Consider the following 19,454-nt stretch of genomic DNA (forward strand, 5'->3'; position numbering starts at 1 on the left):
TCTGGAGCCCCGCCAGGGAGAGGAAGGAAGCCTGCCCTGTTTTTCTCCCCTGGGCTGGAATGTTGATTCAGGATGGAGAGAGAGAGGGAGGAGGGTGAGAAAGAGGAAGGAGGGATGAGGATAGAATAGGAAGGAGGAGGTGAAGGAGGAGGAGGATGGTGAGAAGGAGGAAGAGGAGGAGGGAAGAGGGGGTGCCTGGCACCAGGGTGCCAAGGCTGGACTTTGGGAACTAAGCAGGGAGTCTGGTCAACTCCAGCCCAGCCTGACACACACTGCAGAGTCCAGAGAGATCATCCCAGCCCCTCGAGGTTGCACAGGACCAGGGCAGCCAAAGAGCCTCACCCGTTCCACTAACCACGGGCAGAAGCTCCCTGAGTTCCCACAGTGGCCTTCAGAAGCAGGTGTCAGGTGCCCCCAGAGGTAAGGTCACCTTTCTGGAATCACCTCCCCTGTGGATCACAGTCCTTCCCCTCCTCCTCTCCTTTCCTCTCACTCCACTCTGGCCACACTGGCCTCCTGGCTATTGTTTGAAGAAACCACGCAACTCCTGCCTCAGGGCCTTTGCACTGGCCTTTCCCTCTGCCAGGAATGTTCTCACTGTGGATGCCTGAGTCACTCCATTAAGGTCTATGCTCAAACCCCCCCAACACCCAACGTTGTCTAGCTCTGTTCTTCAGATCATTTATGACACACACATGTTCCACTTCATATTATATATTTCTTTTCTTTTCTTTTCTTTTCTTTTGGCTATGCACATGGCTTGTGGGATCTCAGTTCCCTGACCAGGGATTGAACCCAGGCCTCTACAGTGAAAGTGCTGAATCCTAACCATTAGACCATCAGGGAACTGCATATTGTATATTTCTTTCTTCACTTGTTCATTATCTGTCTTTTCCACCAGACTATGAGCTCCATGAGGCCGGAATTTTCCTTCTTTTGTCTATCACCTTAAATCAGTGCTTGGCACACAATATGTGTTCAATTAATAGCAGTAATAACGATAAGGAGACTTGCCCTACCAGATAACAAAACACACTGTAGAGCTATTATTGTATCAGCTATCTACTACTGCGTAACAAATTACCCCAACACTCAGCACCTTTATTATCTCAAGGTTTCTGTGAGTCAAGAATCTGAGAGTGGCTTGGCTGGATAGTTTGTTTTTGTTTTTGGCCATGCCTTGTGGCATGTGGGATCTTAGTTCCCCAACGAGGGATCAAACTCATGCCCCCTGCAGCACAGAGTCTTAACCACTGGACTGCCAGGGAAGTCCCTTGGCTGGATAGTTCTTACTCAAGGTCTCTGGTGAGGGTACAGTTAAGAGGTTGGCAGGGTTACAGTCATCTGAAGGCTTGGCTGGGACTGGAGGATCTGCTTCCTGGCTCGTTCACATGGCTGTTGGCAGGAGGCCTCAGTTCCTTGCCACATAGACCTCTCCATAGAAGTCTCATGACAAGGCAGCTGAATTCTCCCAGAGCGAGTTGTCCCATGGGCGAACAAGGAGGAAGCCACAGTGCCTTCATGACTTGGTCTCAGAAGCCACACACCATCACCTCCGCCATATTCTACCGACTAGAAGCAAGTCACTACATCCAGCCACATTCAAGAGGAGGGGGATTCGTCTCCACCTTTCGACGGAACATTTTTAAACCATCATAGTCGTAATACGTAAAGCAGTGTGGAATGAGGAAAAAAAACAATGGAGAGACAGTACATGCTGAAGGGTATCTGAGTCAGCTCAGGCTGCAGTAACAAACTACCACAGACAGGGTGGCTTAAATAACAAACATTTATTTCTCACAGTTCAAGAGGCTGGGAAGTCCAAGATCAAGGTGCCAGCAGGGTAGGTTTTAGTGTGAGTCCTCTTCTTGTGTCTTGCAGGTGGGTCCATCTCACCATGTGCTCTCATGTCCTCTTCGTGGGCTCATGGGGACGGAGAGAGGGCAAGCTCTCTGGGGTCTCCTCTTATAAGGACACTAATCCTATCAGCTCAGGACCCCATCCTTAATTACTTCCTTGTAGGCTCCACTCCCAAATACACGCACATTGGGGGTTAGGGCTTCCACATATGAATTTGGGAGGGGACACAAACATTCAGTTCATGATAAGGAGTGACACAAGGGCAGAATCACTGTCTGCACCCCCCACTTCCAAGAACAGTGCCAGGCAAACACTTGGTACTCAATAAATACCTGATAAGTATAATAGACGGATGAATGGATGAATCTGACCAATATCTGTTGAGTGCGTACCCTCAGCAGGTCCCGTGCAAGGTCACGGGAGCACGTACTGACCAAGACAGGTGGGATCCTGGCCCCACACAGAGTTCAGAACCCAGAGTGGGGGACAGGTGTTAAAAGGTCATTACAAAGGGTCAGGATGCTCTGATGGAAAAGGGTGGATTCTGAGAGAGAAACACCAGACCCTGTAATTCAGATGGAGACTCCAAAGCAGCCTCCTGGGATGATATTTAAAGTGTGTATCGGTTTCCTGCGGCTGCTGTAGCCAATTGTCACAGACTTGGTGACGTAAAACAGCAGAAATGTATCCTCTTACAGTTCTCGGGGTCTGAAGTCCGAAAGGAGTCTTACGGGGCTCACATCAAGGTGTCCACAGGGCTGGATCCTTCTGGAACCTCCAGGAAAAAATCCGTTCCTTGCCTCTTCCAGCTTCTAGTGGCCGCCAGCATTCCTCAGCTGTGGCTGCATCACTCCCACCTCTGCTCTTCTTGTCACATCACCATCTCTTCTGTAGTCCAGTCTCTCTCTCCCTCCTTCTTAAAAGACACTTGTGATTACATTGAGGGCCCACCCAGATAATGCAGGATAATCTCTCCATCCACCCGGTCCCTTTCGTCATCTATTTGTAGGTAACATTTGCAGGTTCCAGGGATTCAGACCTGGATCTCTTTGGGGGGCATTATTCAACCGATCACAAGGTGAGACCTGAAAGGTCAGAGGAGCCGGGTGGAAAGTTGGCAGGGAAAGCATTTCAAACCAAGTGCACAGGATGGGCAAAGGCCAGGAGGCAGGAATGCTGAGTAAAGCCAGTGTGGCAGGAGTGGAGTAAATGTGGGAAGAGTGGATGAGGTGAGGGCAGAGGGGAACAGGGATTGTGCAGGGCCTTGCAGGCCGCGGTGAGGACCTTGGCTGTCACCTCGAGTGAGGTGGGAGCCCCAGGAGGGCTCCGAGCAGAGGCTGGATGGGCTCTGACTCAGGTCCTAATAGGATCCCTCTGGCCGCCTCTTGGAAGAGGCTGTTGCAAGCAGACAAGGGCAGGGAACCCAGTGAGGAGGCAACAGCAGTGGTGACAGTAGGTGATGGCAGCTGGACCAGGGTGGTGGCCGTGGGGGTGGGGATAGACTTTGCAGGTGGAACCAGATGCATTCGCAGACGGGCTGCACTTGGTGGGAGGGAAAAGAGGAGTTGAAGGGATCTCTAAGCTTTTCCCTGAGCAAAGGATGAAGCTGCCATGCGTGAGACTGGAAGGCTGCAGGCAGAGTGGGATGGAGAGGCAGAGAGGTTGGAATGAAGACGTGAGACATTTCAGAGGCCAGTGATCAGGCAGACGGCCTGGACCCCGAGGCATACAGGCTCCGGGAGGGAAGTTGGCACAAGTTGTGGACTGTGGTTTTCACCCACCTCCCGGGGCCCCTTATCCTCTCCCCCAACTTCCCCTCACACCCGGGTGGAGCCGGCTTTGTTTGTTTCCCTCCCATCATCCGTTCTATGATGGGGAAGGCTGGTTTTCCCCTAACCCAGCAGACACCTCTTCCCTCTGCCCGTCCCTAACCCTCCTGCCTTGGGAAGCCCCGCGCTGGCCTCTTAAACTGTCCCAGCAGGATGGGGCCCCTGCCACCCATTCATCCAGTCAGATGGGCCCCAAAAGAGGAAGTGGGTCACCCACGGTCACCCGGCACGCGGTCAGCTCGGGACCCAGGGTCTCGTCTTCTCCATGTCCCACCACAGCCCTGGGAGGCTGGGGGAGGAACCGACCATTCTTTTCACATTTCTCACGAGAAAACTGGGGCTCCAGGAGAGGCCCACGCTCACCCGAGACTCTCCACGAATGGGGAAGTCGGGATTGAAACCCAGGTCCTGACCGAAGGATGCCTCTGTTGTAAGCTCCGAGGAGAAGGCAATGGGTGAAAAGAACCCAGTCCCGTCCTCCCAGGACCCGGTAGGGGAGACAGACCTGTCACAGACACTGACAACCCAGCATTGGTCAGGGCTGAGATGAGGGAGCCCAGGAGTCTGGGTTGGGGGATGCCTGACCCAGCCGGGGGGTCAGGGAGGACCTCCTGGAGGAGGGGATGGCTCACTGAGACCTAGAGGATGAAAGGGAGGTGATAAACGCAAATGTTCCAGGCAGATGGAACAGCATATGCAAAGGCCCAGGATTAAGAGGGAACCTGGGGGGCTTCCCTGGTGGCACAGTGGTTAAGAATCCGCCTGCCAATGCAGGGGACATGGGTCCGAGCCCTGGTCCAGGAAGATCCTACATGCCACAGAGCAACTAAACCCGTGCACCACAACTACTGAGCCTGTGCTCTAGAGCCCGCGTGCCACAACTACTGAGCCCATGTGCCACAACTACTGAAGCCCGCGTGCCTAGAGCCCGTGCTCCGCAACAAGAGAAGCCACTGCAATGAGAAGCCCGCGCACCGCAACGAAGAGTAGCCCCCACTCGCCGCAACTAGAAAAAGCCTGTGCACAGAAACGAAGACCCAACACAGCCAAAAATAAATAAATATAAAAATAAAATAAATTTAAAAAAAAAAAAGAGGGAACCCGGGGACTTCTAAGTCTGACCTTGTCCCTCCTCTGATTAAACTCTCCTATAGCTGCTCTGGCAAACTCTTTAGCCTGGCATTCATTCATTCATTCACTCACTCACTCATTCAAACAAACATTTCCTGGAGTTTGTAGCTAGTGTCAAGCCCTTTGGGGACATAGCCCTCCCCATGGGACTGTGACCCTGACTCGGGGTGTCAGGAAGGGGCTCCTGGAGGAGGACGCCTCTCCTCCAAGACCTGAAGGAGGAGAATAAGAGATGCTGGGAAAGAGGCAGGGAAGGGTGTTCCAGGCAGAGGGAACAGCCTGTGTGAAGGCCTGAAGGTGAGTTCTGAGCAGGACATGCTCCCAAAACTACTCACGTTCAGCTGAAGCACAGAGTGCTTTGGGAGAGGCTAGAGAGGCCAGCCTCGCAGCCCTTGTGTGGGCTTCCCTCCAAGGCACTGGGGAGCCACGGAAAATTTGTGAGCAGAAGAGAGACAGAAATAAACTTATGTCAGAAAGACACTGCCCCCCAGCCACCTGGAGGATGAACACGATGAAGTCTCAGAATCACAGACGGGTTTCTTTTTTCCGGGGGTGTGGAGGAGGTCTGAAGGAGGGGGTCCTGACCTTCTGGGGGCCCTCCTCCAGCTCTGAATGGGAGGCCTGGTCTGAAGCAACCACTAGGTGGCGCCAGGATCCCACCAGCCAGGTCTGAGCTCACACAGCGGGGTCAGGCCCAGAGCCCGGCAGAACTGCCTCTGGGTCCAAGAAGCAAATTCCACATGTCCTTTGCCTCTGTGTCCCTTGGTCCTGCCCCCTCCAGAGCTGGGGCTTGCTAATGGTGGCATTTCAAGCATTCAGGTGCTGCCTGGAACCCAGGGACTCGGGAAAGGGCTGGCTGAGCTGCAGCAGACATCCTTTATCTCTCCTCACGTTGGAAGCTCAGACTGGAGCCTCTTGTTTCCCACTTCGGGGTCATGGAGGACTGGGGGGATTCTTACCGCCCCCATCAGACTGGGGCTACCTGTCTCCTCCCTCGGATTAGAAACTCATCATCTCACACATCAGAATGGGTCCTCCTTACCTTCCCCCAACAGATGGGAAAACCAGACTAGACACCTGTTCTCCACCCAGGGAAATGGGGCTTATCTTCTCTATCTTATTTGGGAAATCCTGTCTCTCTCATCAGACTTGATGGGGGTGCTTTATCATCCCCAGCAGGCTGGAGCTCCTTGTCGTCACCATCAGACTTGGGAAACTTTGGCTCCCAGTTAGACCAGAGGGGAAGATTCTTCTGTTGTTGCAGGTCCTTCTTCCGTCCATCGAAGGAGCCATGCCCATTTTACTGAGAGGTAAACTGAGGCACAGAGCAGCAAGACAGCACAGCCCGGTCGAGCTGCAGACGCTCGCCTTCCCCCTTTGCTCCCTTCTCCGCACCTACCCTTTGCCCTCCCTCCGCGCCCTGGGTAACTCCCCTGGCACTGAGAGTAGGGGAATTTTGCCCACAGGCCCTTGCACCGCTTGCCCGCCTTTTATTGGCGCGGGCAGGCGGCTGGGGATAAAGTCCAGAGCTGGGCTTGGGGCTCAGGCTACGGAGGGAGGGAGAGGTGGTGGCTTAACCCCACCAGAGGACGCCCCTGGAGGGCAGCAGAGTGGGTGGGGGATGGGCAGGGCCTCATCCTGGTCTCGTGGAGGGAAAGAGTGTGGGTTCAATTCTCCCCACCTTTTCCCGACTGTGTGGCCTTGGACTGGGAACTTTGCAGCCTCTCCAAGCCTGTTTCCCCAGCTGTGAAAAGGGGATGCTTCTGTGGGTGTTGTGAAGACTCTCTGAGTTCGTACATGAGAAACCCTTGGGACAGTGGCATGGTGACCCCGGAAGCCAGCATGGACCCCACCATCTGCCTTCCCCAGGAGGTTGCCTCCTAAATCTCTGGAATTGATCCTCTTCACTCCTCCTTCACACACCCTCCCAACCCAAGCCACCTGCTGTCTTGAGGCACAGCCAGTCCCCCTGCACAGCCAGAGGGGTCTTTCCAAAACTCAGTCCTTGGGCATTCCCTTTGGTCTAGTGGTTAGCGCTCCACGCTTCCACTGCAGGGGGCACAGATTCAATCCCGGGTCAGGAAACTAAGATCCCACAAGCCACTCGAAGTTTGGCAAAAAAAAAAACCATACAACCAAACAAAATTCAACCCTGACCCTTGCTTAGAACCTGCTATGGCTCCCCAGTACTCTCGAGAGAAAGCCCAAGGGCTGCACCTCAGCTCCAGGCCTCCTGGGCACTGTGTGGCCTGACCACTGCTTGTCTCCACCCTCCTTTCTATTTTTCTGAAAGATCCTGGTGTTCTCCTCTTTCAAGCACTTCCCCAGCTGCTTTAGGTCTCAGCTGAAACATCAAGGCCCCAAGGATGTCTTCCCCGATCTCCACAAACCAGGCCTGGTCCTCTCATTCCTCCCTCTCCTGGTTCCCTGTACCTCTCCACACAGCCCCTATCACAGGTAGAAATAAGATGTATTGGGGTGTCCACCTTCAAAGTTGCCTCTGAATTCATTCACTTCTCCCCATCACCACTGCCTGCATCCTGGCCCAGCCACCATCACATCGCCTATGGCCTGGACCATTGCAGTCTTCTCCTCACTGGGCTCCCTGCCTCCGTCCTTGCCCCCCGCCCCCATGCAGCCAGAGGGACCCTGTTAAATCCTCAGTCAGATCACGTCCATCCCCTGCTCAGGACCCTCCCATGGCTCCCAGGTCCCTCTGAGTAAAAACCAAAGTCCCTGTAGTGAATCACAAGACCCAAATGATCTGTTCAACCCTCCCTCCTGCCCTCATCTCCCCAATCTCACTTCCACTCTCCCCTCTGCTCACTGAACTCCAGCCACACTGGCCTCAGTCAGCACAATCCACCTCAGGGCCTTTGCACTTTCTGTTCCCTCAGCCTGGCACATTCTTCCCCCAGATGCCCATATGGCTCCTTCTCTCCCCTCCCAAATGTCACTCCTTATATGGGCCTCTGGATTTAAAAAACACTTCAAACCACTGCCCATCTCTCCCCCACCAACCCAGTCCCTTGACAGCTTTTTTTCTCCACAGCAAATACTTGACATTGTTTATATTTTCCTTGTCGTACTGACGATCTGTCTTGAGAACTAGACTCTGACTCCCCAAGCACCAGACCTTATTTGTTCACCGCTAGAGCAAGGCCTGAAATACCTGTTGGTGGAATAAATGGATTGCATGCATCTATTTTGAACCTGTAAGACATTCACAAGTTTCAAAATCCAAAAAGCACAAAATGGTAGTGACCCCTGCCCCTAACATGACCCCTGCCCCTCCCCCCCCCGTGTTGTTCCCACCTCCCAGTTTCTTGTGTTTTATCCCAGAGATAGTCTACGCACGGACAAGAAAATATGTAGACCTATGTCCTCCCCCTCCCCTCTTTCCACAAACGGCAAACACTCTTATCCTGTTCTGCACTTTCCTCCTAGCAATACATCAAGGGGAGCACACCACATCAGTCCAGAATCGCTTCCTCATTCTTTTTTTCTTTTTAAGCAACTGCATGCGTGGTGACCAAGGGGGAAAGAGCTTTTGTTGCAATCATTGTTTTCCAGGAGCGGTGTGGCTTGGTGGCCAAGCCCTCAGATCCGTCTCAGAGCCGGACTCACATCGTGGTTCTGCAATCAGATCTCTCACGCCCTGCTGCTGGGCATGCAAACCAGAGTAGCCACTTTGGAAGACAGTTTGCCAATCTCCCCAGAGGTTAAGTATACACTTCTCATGTGACCCAGCAATTTCATTCCTGGGTACTTACCCAAGAGAAATAAAAACCTCTGGACACACACAAAAAAAACCTATATGCGCATGTTTCTAGCAGCTCTTTTCAGAATCAGCCAACAGCTGGAAACACCCCAGAGGTTCTTCAGCTGGTAGGTGAAGCAGCAAACTGTGATCTATCCACACGTGGCAATAAAATGCAACACACTTCTGATACGCCAACCTGAGTGAATCGCAGATGCATTAAACTGAGCCAAAGAAGGGAGACTCAGAAGTCTCTATTATTTCATTTACAAGACATTCTGAAAAAGGCCACTCGATAGTGACAGAGAGCAGATCTATGGTTGTGAGGGTGGGGTGGGGGAAGGATGTGACCACAGAGGGCCAGCAGGAGGGGATTTTGGGGGTAACGGAAACCATCTGCATTTTGATTCTGGTGGTGACGACTGCATGCGTGTCACAAGCTTATAGAACAGTAGAGAGAAAAGAGTGAATTTTACTGTATGCAAATTCTTTCATGAGTTTTTCTAAAAGGGCACATAATATATGATCCCCTTTATATGACATTCTGGAAAAGCAAAATTATAGGAATAAAAAAACAGACCAGTGGCTGCCAGAGTTTGGGGATGAAGGGAGGGTTTGACTGCAAAGGGGAATAGGGGTAGTTTTCGGGCGATGGAATTCTCCTATATCTTGCTTGTGATGCGATAATACGACTATAAACTTTTATCAGAACTCGTCCTTGGTACACACTTAAAATGAGTGCATTCTATTGTATCTATTGTATTGTAAATTACACCTCAATAAAGTTTGTGTTTTTTGTTTGTTTATTTATTTATTTATTTTTTTTGGCTGCATTGGGTCTTCGTTGCTGTGCACAGGCTTTCTCTAGTTGCATTGAGCGGGGGCTACTCTTTGTTGTGGTGCGCTGGCTTCTCATTGCAGTGGCTTCTCTTGTTGCGGAGCACGGGCTCTCGGCATGCGGGCTTCAGTAGTTGTGGCACGTGGGCTCAGTAGTTGTGGCTCGCAGGCTCTAGAGCACAGGCTCAGTAGTTGTGGCTCACGGGCTTAGTTGCTCCGTGGCATGTGGGATCTTCCCGGACCAGGGCTCGAACCCGTGTCCCCTGCACTGGCAGGCGGATTCTTAACCACGGCGCCACCAGGGAAGTCCCCTCAATAAGGTTTTAAAAATCCTATCTCCCACTGCCCTTCCCTGGCTGTGGGACCTTAGGCAAAGCCCCTAACCTCTCTGTGCCTCCGGTGAAGGAGGAGGGATTCGGGGAGGAGGTGGGCGCTGAGGTCTCCGGTCTCACCGTGGGTACACAGGTACACAAGCACACGCAAGAAATGTTTACAAACAAAACAGAAGGGCTTTATAAGGCTTTAGGGTGAAACTGGGGGCAGACAGCTGAGCCGCTGACAATGGCTCCTGTGTCTCAGGAGGGCAGGTCCTGGGCTGAGCACTGTCAGGCCTTACCTGAGTCCCTTTGAACCACTGGGCACTCCTTGTTGACCTAGAAAAGCGAGGAGAGCCATCCCTGGGCCCCAGAGGGATGGCATCAGGGCTGCACAATTCAGAGCATTGTAAGAAAGTCTTTTTCAATAGTCAGATGGAGCTGACAGATCAGGTCCCTTCAGTCTCAGCTGTTCAGGGAAGAGTTTGGGTATGTACAGCCCCTTGCCTGCCCTCACAGTCTCACACGTAGGGGAGATTGATCTGCCCCGAGACAGTCACATCCCGGAATGGCTGGGACTTCGGCTGTGGAATCCAGAGGGGGGCACGACCCAACCTATGGAGAGAAATCAGGGAGGGCTTCCTGGAGGACAGGCTGCCAGAGCTGAGCCCTGATACGTTGATTGAACATCTGCTGTGTGCCCTGGTTTGGATCTCAGTGCGAGAGATGGATTTTTGAGGCTGAAGTGAAAGGGGCGTGTGTGGGCAGGAGGATGAGGGGAAAGGCCGCTGCTGAAAGCTGGGGTGTGGGTGAGGGCAGAGCAGTGGGAGATAAGGCAGGAGGGAGGTGGTGCCTGGTTCAGGGCCTCTGGGGCAGGAGCCTGGACTTTCTCCCACTCACGCCCCAGGCAGGAATAGCTCTCTCAAAATCCATCCATGTGTGCAGGGAGGACGAGGCGGGAAGAGGCCGGAAGGGTGAGTGGAAGCGATGGGAATCAGGTGGCTGTCAGAGCCACATGGAGAAGCAGGTACAAGTAGGATGAGAAGCCAGAGGCCTTGTCTTTTAGGTCCCACCTGAGACCCTTCCAAGAGCTAGGAGGCCTCTGCCAATGGAGCTTCCTCGTTTCTAAAGCATGAAAGCAGTGAGTCTAAGGTTTGTCAAAGATGCTTTTTTTTTTTTTTTTTTTTTTGCGGTACGCGGGCCTCTCACTGCTGTGGCCCCTCCCATTGCAGAGCACAGGCTCCGGACATGCAGGCTCAGCGGCCATGGCTCACGGGCCCAGCCACTCCGCGGCATGTGGGATCTTCCCAGACCGGGGCACGAACCCGTGTCCCCTGCATCGGCAGGCGGACTCTCAACCAGTGCACCACCAGGGAAGCCCCAAAGATGCTTTTTGATCATTCTTTAGTTCCTAAGACTCTCTGACCTGATCATTCTTCATGACTTAAATTCTGTTCGTCTTTGCTCCTAAAGTTCCACCACGGCAAGTATCTTGGATCCCTGGAGTCTCAGATTTATTCATTCAGTAAATATTCATTGAGCCTCTATCCTGTGTGAGGTGACAAACACAGAAAAGAACAAAATGGATGAAATTCCTGCCTCAGGGGAAACCACACTTCCCGAGCGTTCACTATGCACTTTCATCCTGTCCCCAACCTTATGAGTTAAAGACATGAGCAATCCCCATTACTCAAAGGAGGAAACTGAGGCACAGGATTCTGGAATGCCTTGTTCCTAAAAGTCTGGGACTCTAGAATTCTTTGCCCCTAAGATTCTAAGGTCCCAGAGCTGTTGTTGTTTTTTTTAATTGAAGTATAGTTGATTTCCAATGTTGTGTTAATTTCTTCCATACAGCAAAGTGATTCAGGTATACATATTTATATATATTCTTTTCCAGATTCTTTTCCATTATGGTTTATCTAAGGAGCTAGAGTTTTTTTGTCCTCAAGATTCTGTGTGCTTGGATTCAAGTGGACAGTGGACTCAGCCTCATTAAGGAGTGAGGAATTGCAAATTATACCCACTATGAGATTCCCACACAGGCACGAATACCGGGATGACTCGTATTTTCAAAGTCTGGCCAGATCCAGTGCTGACAAGGATGTGGGGCAAGGAGAACTCACAGCAGACACTGGAGATGGGAGTGAAACTTGGTGCAAAACTGTCCGACTGTATCTTCCACAGCTGGACATCTGCACACCCTATGCCCCAACAATTCCACTCTTGGATTCTGGGGGAAAATGCGTGTACTCATGGGTGCCAGGAGACGCACACAGCATTGTCAAAAGAGGCAGAATCTGGAGACCACTCATATACCCATCAACAGGACAATGGATTCAGAAACTGTGGTTTTCCATGCAAGAGAGAAATACACTGTCGTGGAAATGAAGGCAATCCAACAGACGTAAGAATATGAGTGAACGTCACAGACATAATAAGATTGAGTACAAGAAGCCAGACCTAAGGTTCAAAACTGTGGGGATGGGGGGAAGGGGTGGGATAAATCAGGAGTTTGGGATTAACGTATACACAGTACTATATATAAAATAGATAACCAACAAGGACCTACTGTATAGCACAGGGAACTATACTCAATATTTTGTAATAACCAATAAGGGAAAAGAATCTGAAGATATATATATATATATATATATATATCTGAATCACTTTGCTGTACACCTGAAACTAACACAACATTGTAAATCAACTCTACTCCAATATAAAATAAAATAAAATAAAAATTAAAAAATATAAAATAAAATTTTTTTAATTAAAAAAATTTAAATAATAAAAAAATAAAGAAAAGAAATACAGTTGACGTTTGTAAACTGACCTAATATTCTAAGACTTACTGAATTATTATGGTGGCTTTTCCTAGATATGGGATTTTCTATGTACACAACCATGTCTTATGTGAATAAAGACAGTTTCAGTCCTGCAAAATAAATAAATAAATGAGTTCAAAACTGTAGTGGTCAAGTGTGTATTCACAGGTAGTAAAAGGAAAGCAATAAAAGCAAAAAAGAATGAGTTACCTTGGGCTTCCCCGGGGCGCAGTGGTTAAGAATCCGCCTGCCAATGCAGGGGATACAGGTTCGAGCCCTGGTCCGGGAAGATCCCACGTGCGGCAGAGCAACAAAGCACGTGTGCCACAACTACTGAGCCCGCAAGCCACAACTACTGAAGTCCGTGCACCTAGAGCCCATGCTCCGCAACAAGGGAAGCCACCGCAGTGAGAAGCCCACGCACTGCAGTGAAGAGTAGCCCCTGCTCACCACAACTAGAGGAAACCTGAGAGCCTCAACAAAGACCCAACGCAGCCAAAAATAAATAAGTAAAATTTTAAAAATCTAAAAAAAAAGAATGAGTTACCTTGAGAGGAGGGAGAGGCAAGTGAGTTCTGAAGAGGCTTCTGAGGAAATGGAAGAACCATTTCTGAGCCTAACTGTTCACGAAATGGAACATTCTATGTCACGCAATTCTCCACATTATGGTCCATAATTTTAAAATATATATTCTTTTTCATCCCATGATTCCACACCTCTCCGTTCCTCAGATGACTTGGTTCTCCAGGTGGCAAAATTCCTGAGGCTGGGGCAGGAGGGTGCGGTGAGAAGCCACAGAAGAGAATTTGGGATCTGAAACACACGATACAATTTGATTTTCCCAGAAGCGAGCGAATGTCCTGTGACCGTGTGACCACAGGAGGCCAAAGTGACAAGTTCAGAGGTGGGTAATGTCCAAAGGAGATGCCACAAGCCAACCCTCACTCCCACCTCCCACAGTAAGCCTGACAGTAAGAGGTCTCGTGTACCCCAGCTGTCACCAGCCAGCCCAGAGCCAGGGCTGCAGGTGACCAGCCCCAGTCTTTCAGATGTAGAAACCGAGCCTGCCCAGGGTTGAGCAGCTGGGAGGCTTCAGTGCAGTGATTTGCTTCCACGGGGCAGGAGGGGTAGTGGAGACACGCCCGCCCCATCCTCACTCTTGTGGGAAAGTGCTACAGGGCAGGGGTGGCCCAGACTGGGACAGCGGATGGGGCCAGGGAAGGTGAGTCCACCGGGGCCCCTGCTCAAATGAGGAAGGGCCTGGCGTGACCTGCTTTTCCAGGAGCCTGGGGAACTTTCGCATCTGTGTTTTTACGCTGTGGTGGCTGCAGGGGAGGTTGTGGCCTCGGGCTGGGGAGGCACCGACTTCCAGGGAAAAGGCCAGCTTTTCAGGGAAGGTGCTGTCCCTTCCTCAGAGATGGGCTCTGTGCTCTGCCCTGGGAAGGTGGGCTTGGGAAGGAGGGGGTTCATCCAGGGACTGGCTGGGCTGATGGGTGACGCAGACACCAGCTTCCTCCTGGGTAATTCATAGCTTGCCCTTTAATACTGGGGACGAGACGGAATCTCATTAAGTGCTCCTAGTAAGATGGCCGATTCAAGCTACACCACTCAGTGAGCTAGTCTGATGGAAGAGGCAGGACCCAGAGGGCCAGACCAGGCTCAGAGGGCAAAGCACTTGGCAAGGGCCACAGGGCTGGAAACTGGCAGAGTGGAAGGTAGACCCAGAGTCGATTCGTCTCACTCCTTACAGATGAGGATGACGGAGACCACAGTGCTGAAGGCGCTATTGCTAACTCACTGGATCCTCTCGGCCATCATGTTATCATCCCCGTGACTCAGAGGGGGAAACTGAGGCCAAGAGAGATCAGACGCCACTCCAAAGCCACTCAGGCAGAGCTGATACTCACACTCAGGTTGTCTGACTCCAAAACCAATTGTCGTGGATGGGGTTCCCCAGACAGCAGACACTTACAATTAGGAAGGCAAAATGTTTATGAGAAAAGGGGGTGGGGGAAGCAAAACTGGGGAGGGGGACCATCAGGCCATGATGCCAGCCCCAGGGGGAGCTCCTGAAGCAAAGACTGCCCATGAGAGGAATCCCACAGTGGGTGGAAATGGCCAGACCCTCCGACCCTGCCTGGCTCTGTTAATGGCCAGAGGTTGCCCAGGAGACCATGTCCCCAGTTGGCAAGCTGAGGCAGACCAAGTTGAAGGAGCCAACTGTTAGCCAACTGCACACCTGGCAGCTGGGCCACAAGTCCTTTCTTAAAAGAGAATCCAAGCAGCGCGCCTCTGGGGCAGCCCTCCCATACCCTATATTAATAACAGCAATTATCTGAAAATAACAGCTTCCATTTACTGACAACTTACTCCATGCCAGCCTTTGCCAACGTGTGTTCATTCATTTGACCCTCACGACCGTCCTGTGAGATGTGTGCTGGTTTTACCCCATTTTATAGATGAGGAAACTGAGGCTCAGAGAGGGTAAGTCACTTGCCAAGAGTCACACAGCTGCTCAGTGGCAGAGTTGGGGTTTGAACCCACACAATTAAAGAGTGAGCCCCATTTACAGATGAGGACACTGAGGCTCAGCATTATACCTCCTGACTGTCCACCATCAGCTCACTGGGACCCCTCTGCCCTACACCTGACCTTCCCAGAACCTGACCACCCCCCCTACCCCCGCCCAGGGCAGATGCTGATATCCACAAACCTCTCCCACCACATCGCCCCTGTCTGATCAAGGCAGTGAATGCCGGGGAGGGTGTCCAGTCTCAAAGCCCGCCTGGAGAGGATGTTGCAATCCTCTGACTCAGCAGAGTGCGTGCAGACCCAGCAAGAGGGAGAAAAGGGAAGATTAAGTCTTGGCCCAAGCCCCAGATGGGCTGATCCTGCCTAGTGCCAGGGATTCCAGTAGCCTCCAAGGCCCCAGGGTGGGGAGGAACCAGGAGGTGCAGGGCATGCTCCAGGAAGCTGGCCTGCACTCGCCCCTGGGGGTGGGGCGGAGCCTCGGAGAACAGAGCTGCCTGCCAACCCAGGGTGGACTTGCAGCCCAGAGCCCAGACGGGAGGCTGTGTGACCTTGGGCAAGTCCCTTCCCATCCCGATCACCATCTCTGTTTTCCTCTGTCTGCAAAATTCACTTGCTCTCCCCAAGCCTCTCTTAAAGCTAACTTGATTCCCTCCTGCTGCAATGTGACCTTCTCTCCATTGGCGCAACCCTCCCTGGCCTGCAGAAGAGCACTGTAGGGAGAGTGTAGACCCCAGGGCCCGTGACCTTGCCTCTCCTGTGCCTGAGTTTCCCCATCTAAACCACTTCTTCCCAGGAAGTGTCTAGAATTAGAGCCGAGAGGGAAGGCCTGCGGTCTCTGGGACTAATGACCACCCCTCCCAGGTAAGTGGTGCAGCAGCTAGGATGCTGGGGTCACAGAGACCTGGTTTAAAGACATGACTCCCCCTGTCTCTCACATTTCCCTAGGCAGTGACTTCACTCCTTTGTGCCTGTTTCTTTCTCTGTAAAATAGGGATTTTCGTTGACTTTTCCTCACAAGGTGTCAAGAGAATGAAGTGGGTCAATTCCTAGTGGGAGCTCAGCTAGACTGAATATGTCCATCTTGTCTCATCTCTGGGTGGAAAACGGTGACAAGGAAGACCTGGCCTGGTGGGTGAAGGCAGGCAACGTGGAGACGAGAACAGATATCATTCATTCATTCAGCCATTCATTCTGCACACCTGGTCTCAATCTGCTCAGCAGTCCTGAGAGGCAGAAGCTGTTATCATCCCCAACCATAAAGTCACGACAAAGGCACAGAGAGGGAAAGCTACCTATCCAAGGTCACACAGCCAGCACATGGCAGAGCCAGGGCTCCAACCCATGTCTCTAAGCCCAGCATGTTGAATCCTAATTTCCTCAATGAAATGGGTCCTGCCGTTGAAAATTTGGGTCAATTGATAATAATAATAATCATTGTTATTATCCCTATGCCAAGTTATAACAGGAAGAATGACAATCGCCGCTACGCTGTATTGAGCACTTTATAATTCAGGACCTACAGAATGGAAGCGTATTTTCTTGGTTTAGTCTGTTTTATAAATGAGGAAGCTGGGAGTCCGTAAGGTTAGATAACTGCTGCAAGTGACAAAGCTAATGAAAGCCCGAGACAGGACTTATACCCAGGTCTCAGTCAGAAGCAAAGAGGAGAAGGCCCAGGAATGAAGCCAAGAGGAACTTAGGGTCTGACCAGCCCAATCTTCTCCTCTTAGGAGGAACTGAGCTCTCCCCCACCCCGACCCCACCAAGAGCAAGAAAGCTGTCCTAGGATCGCAGCCTTCTAGCTAGGACTTCATTTCCCTCTTGGGACCTTGAACAGGTATAATCGTGGCCCTTCCTCCCCCAGGGACGTCTGGGGAAGGACAAGGGGAGAAGAAGCAGGAGGAGGCAGGAGATCTGAACAGGTATAAAGGGTGGCCTGTGTGAGGGAAAGTGGTTAGACACCAGGCAGGACTTCCGGGCCTTCTCTGGGAAGTTTCTGGGACTCATCCAGGGGCCGCCCCTACCGGTGGGGGACCTCCAGAGCTCAAGGCCCAGAGAGGGGAGACCCTGGTCCTTCCCACTGAGGGCACAGGGGCAAGGGGAGAAAGGAGGGGGGAGCCATCCTGGTTCCTCATCCTCCGTTCCCGACACTGAAGGGAGGCAGCTGTGGGAGCTGGGACTTTCCTGAGCAGCAGAAGATTCTGGGAAATCAGAGACAGCTGCGGGGCGGTGCTGACTCCAGGCCTCCCTTCTCCTCCCCCCGCCACCCTCAGACCCTCTTCAAACCTCCTCTTCCCTCAGATCTTTCATCCTCCAACCGCCGCCCCCACTCTCTCCTCTTCCCTCAGAGCCACCGTCCTCACTTGGTCCTCCTCAGACCTTCTCCTTCTCCCTCAGACCCTCACCTCCTCCCTCAGACTCTTTTATCCCTCCTCCATCCTCAGACTCAGAACCCCCAGCGCCCGCTCTCTCAGCCCCTCCGAGCCCCTGTGGGCCGAGCGCAGACACCCCCTTCCCCCTATCTGGGCCCACAGCCATTTCTCCACCGGCCGCAAGGGAGCCCGGGAGTGGGAGGGCCTTGGGCAGCCGTCCAGCACCACTTCCTAGGGCCGTCACCTTGACGAGCCCCGCTGCTCCGAGGCTCAGCTGCCCTCTGTACAGCAGGGCAGTGCTCTACCTCCCAGCCCTCCCCTGTGTTTGAGGGTCCCGGGAGGTGAGGGCTGGGTAGGCGGGGACCCCAGACTTACCACCCTAATTCCCTCACCTTTTCCCTCGTAGCCACAACTCTGCGGGCAGGGGGTGACATCAGCCCCATTTTCCAGAAGAACAAACTGAGTCTCAAGAGAAATGACCTGTCTCAGGTCCACTGTCAACAAGGGGTGGAAGTGGGACTTGAACCCAGGTCTTGCCCCCAGATGCTCTCCCATTACAGGCGGCCGAGGGGGAGATCCAGAGAGGCAGAAAGGAGAGAAGGGGGGAAAAGGGTGAGGCTTCTGTCAGCCCACAGCTGCTCCTCACATCCCGGTTAACGATCCACTGGGGTGGGGCCCCAGTCTTGGGCAAAGTCCCTTCCTGAGAACCGGGGGCCCACACCCATTTTCAGGGTCCCAGGAAGGGGAGACGAGGCGCAGCCAGAGATCGCGAGACAAAAATATGGGACGGGGCTGGAGACAGAGGGAGGCCAGGGATGAAGATGCAAAGACATGGGGAGACACACAGAACCAGGGAGACCCTGCGAGCCGCCTGGACAGACCCTAGGTGCAGCACCCATTCCCTGGCCCCCTTAGGTCCCCAAAGCCTTCCGCTCCGCCTCCGGTAACTCCGTGACCGGCACTCAACCCCAGCGACGGCCCCGCCTCCAGGGAAATCCGGGAAAGCCCCGCGCGACTGGGGCCCCTCCCCGGGGCGGGGAGAAGGGAGGCCGGGGAGGGGACACGGGAGAAGCCCGCCTCTGCCCTTCCCTCCCCCCCGCTTACACCACCCCGCCCAGCCGCCCGCAGCTCCTGCCTGCCTCTGAGTCATGCCCCCAACCAGCCTGGCCTGTTCCCCACCCACCAACCCCGCCCGGGATGGGAGCGGGACGTGGGGCAGAAGGGGAGCCAGACGGCCCCCGTCTCGTGGGCCCGGGCTTTGGTCGCTGTGACTCTGGTCTTGCGGCCCTGCGGCTCTTGCTATGTCCCCGTCTCCCTCCTCCTTAGTCTCTCATGACCTCCATGCCCCTTTCGCCACGTCTCTTTCTTTCTCTGTGCATCGAGGATTCCCGGAGCACCCACCCTGTGCCCAGCGGCTCCGGCTGGGTGCAGGGACCCCGCCGGGAAGAAACACGTTCACTGTTTCCCTGCGCACTCCCCACCGAACACCACCCCCAACGAAGTTCAGACCCAAAGCTGAGGAGGCACAGGAGGAGGCAGAGATGGGGGCAGGGCAGGCTGAGGGATAGTGCCTGGGCGCCTGCGGAGCGTAGTCCCTACCCCGGGTGCGTCTTTTCGCTCCCACAAAGGAGGAAACGGCTCACAGAAGGGAAGCGCCTGGTCAAGGTCACCCAGCGAGGAAGTAGGAGTAGGGAATCGAACCCGCGTCTTAGCGACCCCAGGGCCTCAGGGAATTGCCTCCCTGGAGGAGAGGCTGAGAGCAGACAGCACTCGAGTGACAGAGAGATGGTGAGGGAAGCAAAGAGACGATAGAGACAGAGACACTGAGAACAGAGACACAGAGATAGAGAGACATCTATCCAGACCCGAAAGCCAGACTGAGAGATACAGAGGCCTATAGCCAGAAAGACAAAAAAGCGGAGACGGAGCCTGACGCCCGCAGCCGCAGGGGTGGGGACCCCGCAACCCGCGACCCCGCCTTCTTCCCACCCACC

At 53.1% G+C, this 19,454-nt stretch overlaps 1 long non-coding RNA gene across 3 annotated transcripts; it reads right to left on the bottom strand.

Moving 5' to 3' along the window:
- Positions 1-8,119: 8,119 nt before the first annotated feature.
- On the bottom strand, positions 8,120-19,405 carry LOC109549605 (uncharacterized). Of its 3 annotated transcripts, XR_004523214.2 has the most exons (6): positions 17,853-19,405; positions 14,464-14,523; positions 13,104-13,369; positions 12,584-12,666; positions 11,158-11,280; positions 8,120-10,346 (listed from the first exon to the last, which is right to left on the bottom strand). It is a non-coding gene; the product is annotated as an uncharacterized lncRNA (long non-coding RNA). The 3 variants fall into 3 exon arrangements; XR_004523213.2 differs by lacking the exon at positions 14,464-14,523; XR_004523212.2 differs by having other exon boundaries at positions 14,464-19,405.
- Between the last annotated feature and the right edge of the window lie 49 nt (positions 19,406-19,454).

This window comes from Tursiops truncatus, chromosome 19, assembly GCF_011762595.2.
Source record: "Tursiops truncatus isolate mTurTru1 chromosome 19, mTurTru1.mat.Y, whole genome shotgun sequence".
Lineage (NCBI taxonomy): Eukaryota > Metazoa > Chordata > Mammalia > Artiodactyla > Delphinidae > Tursiops > Tursiops truncatus.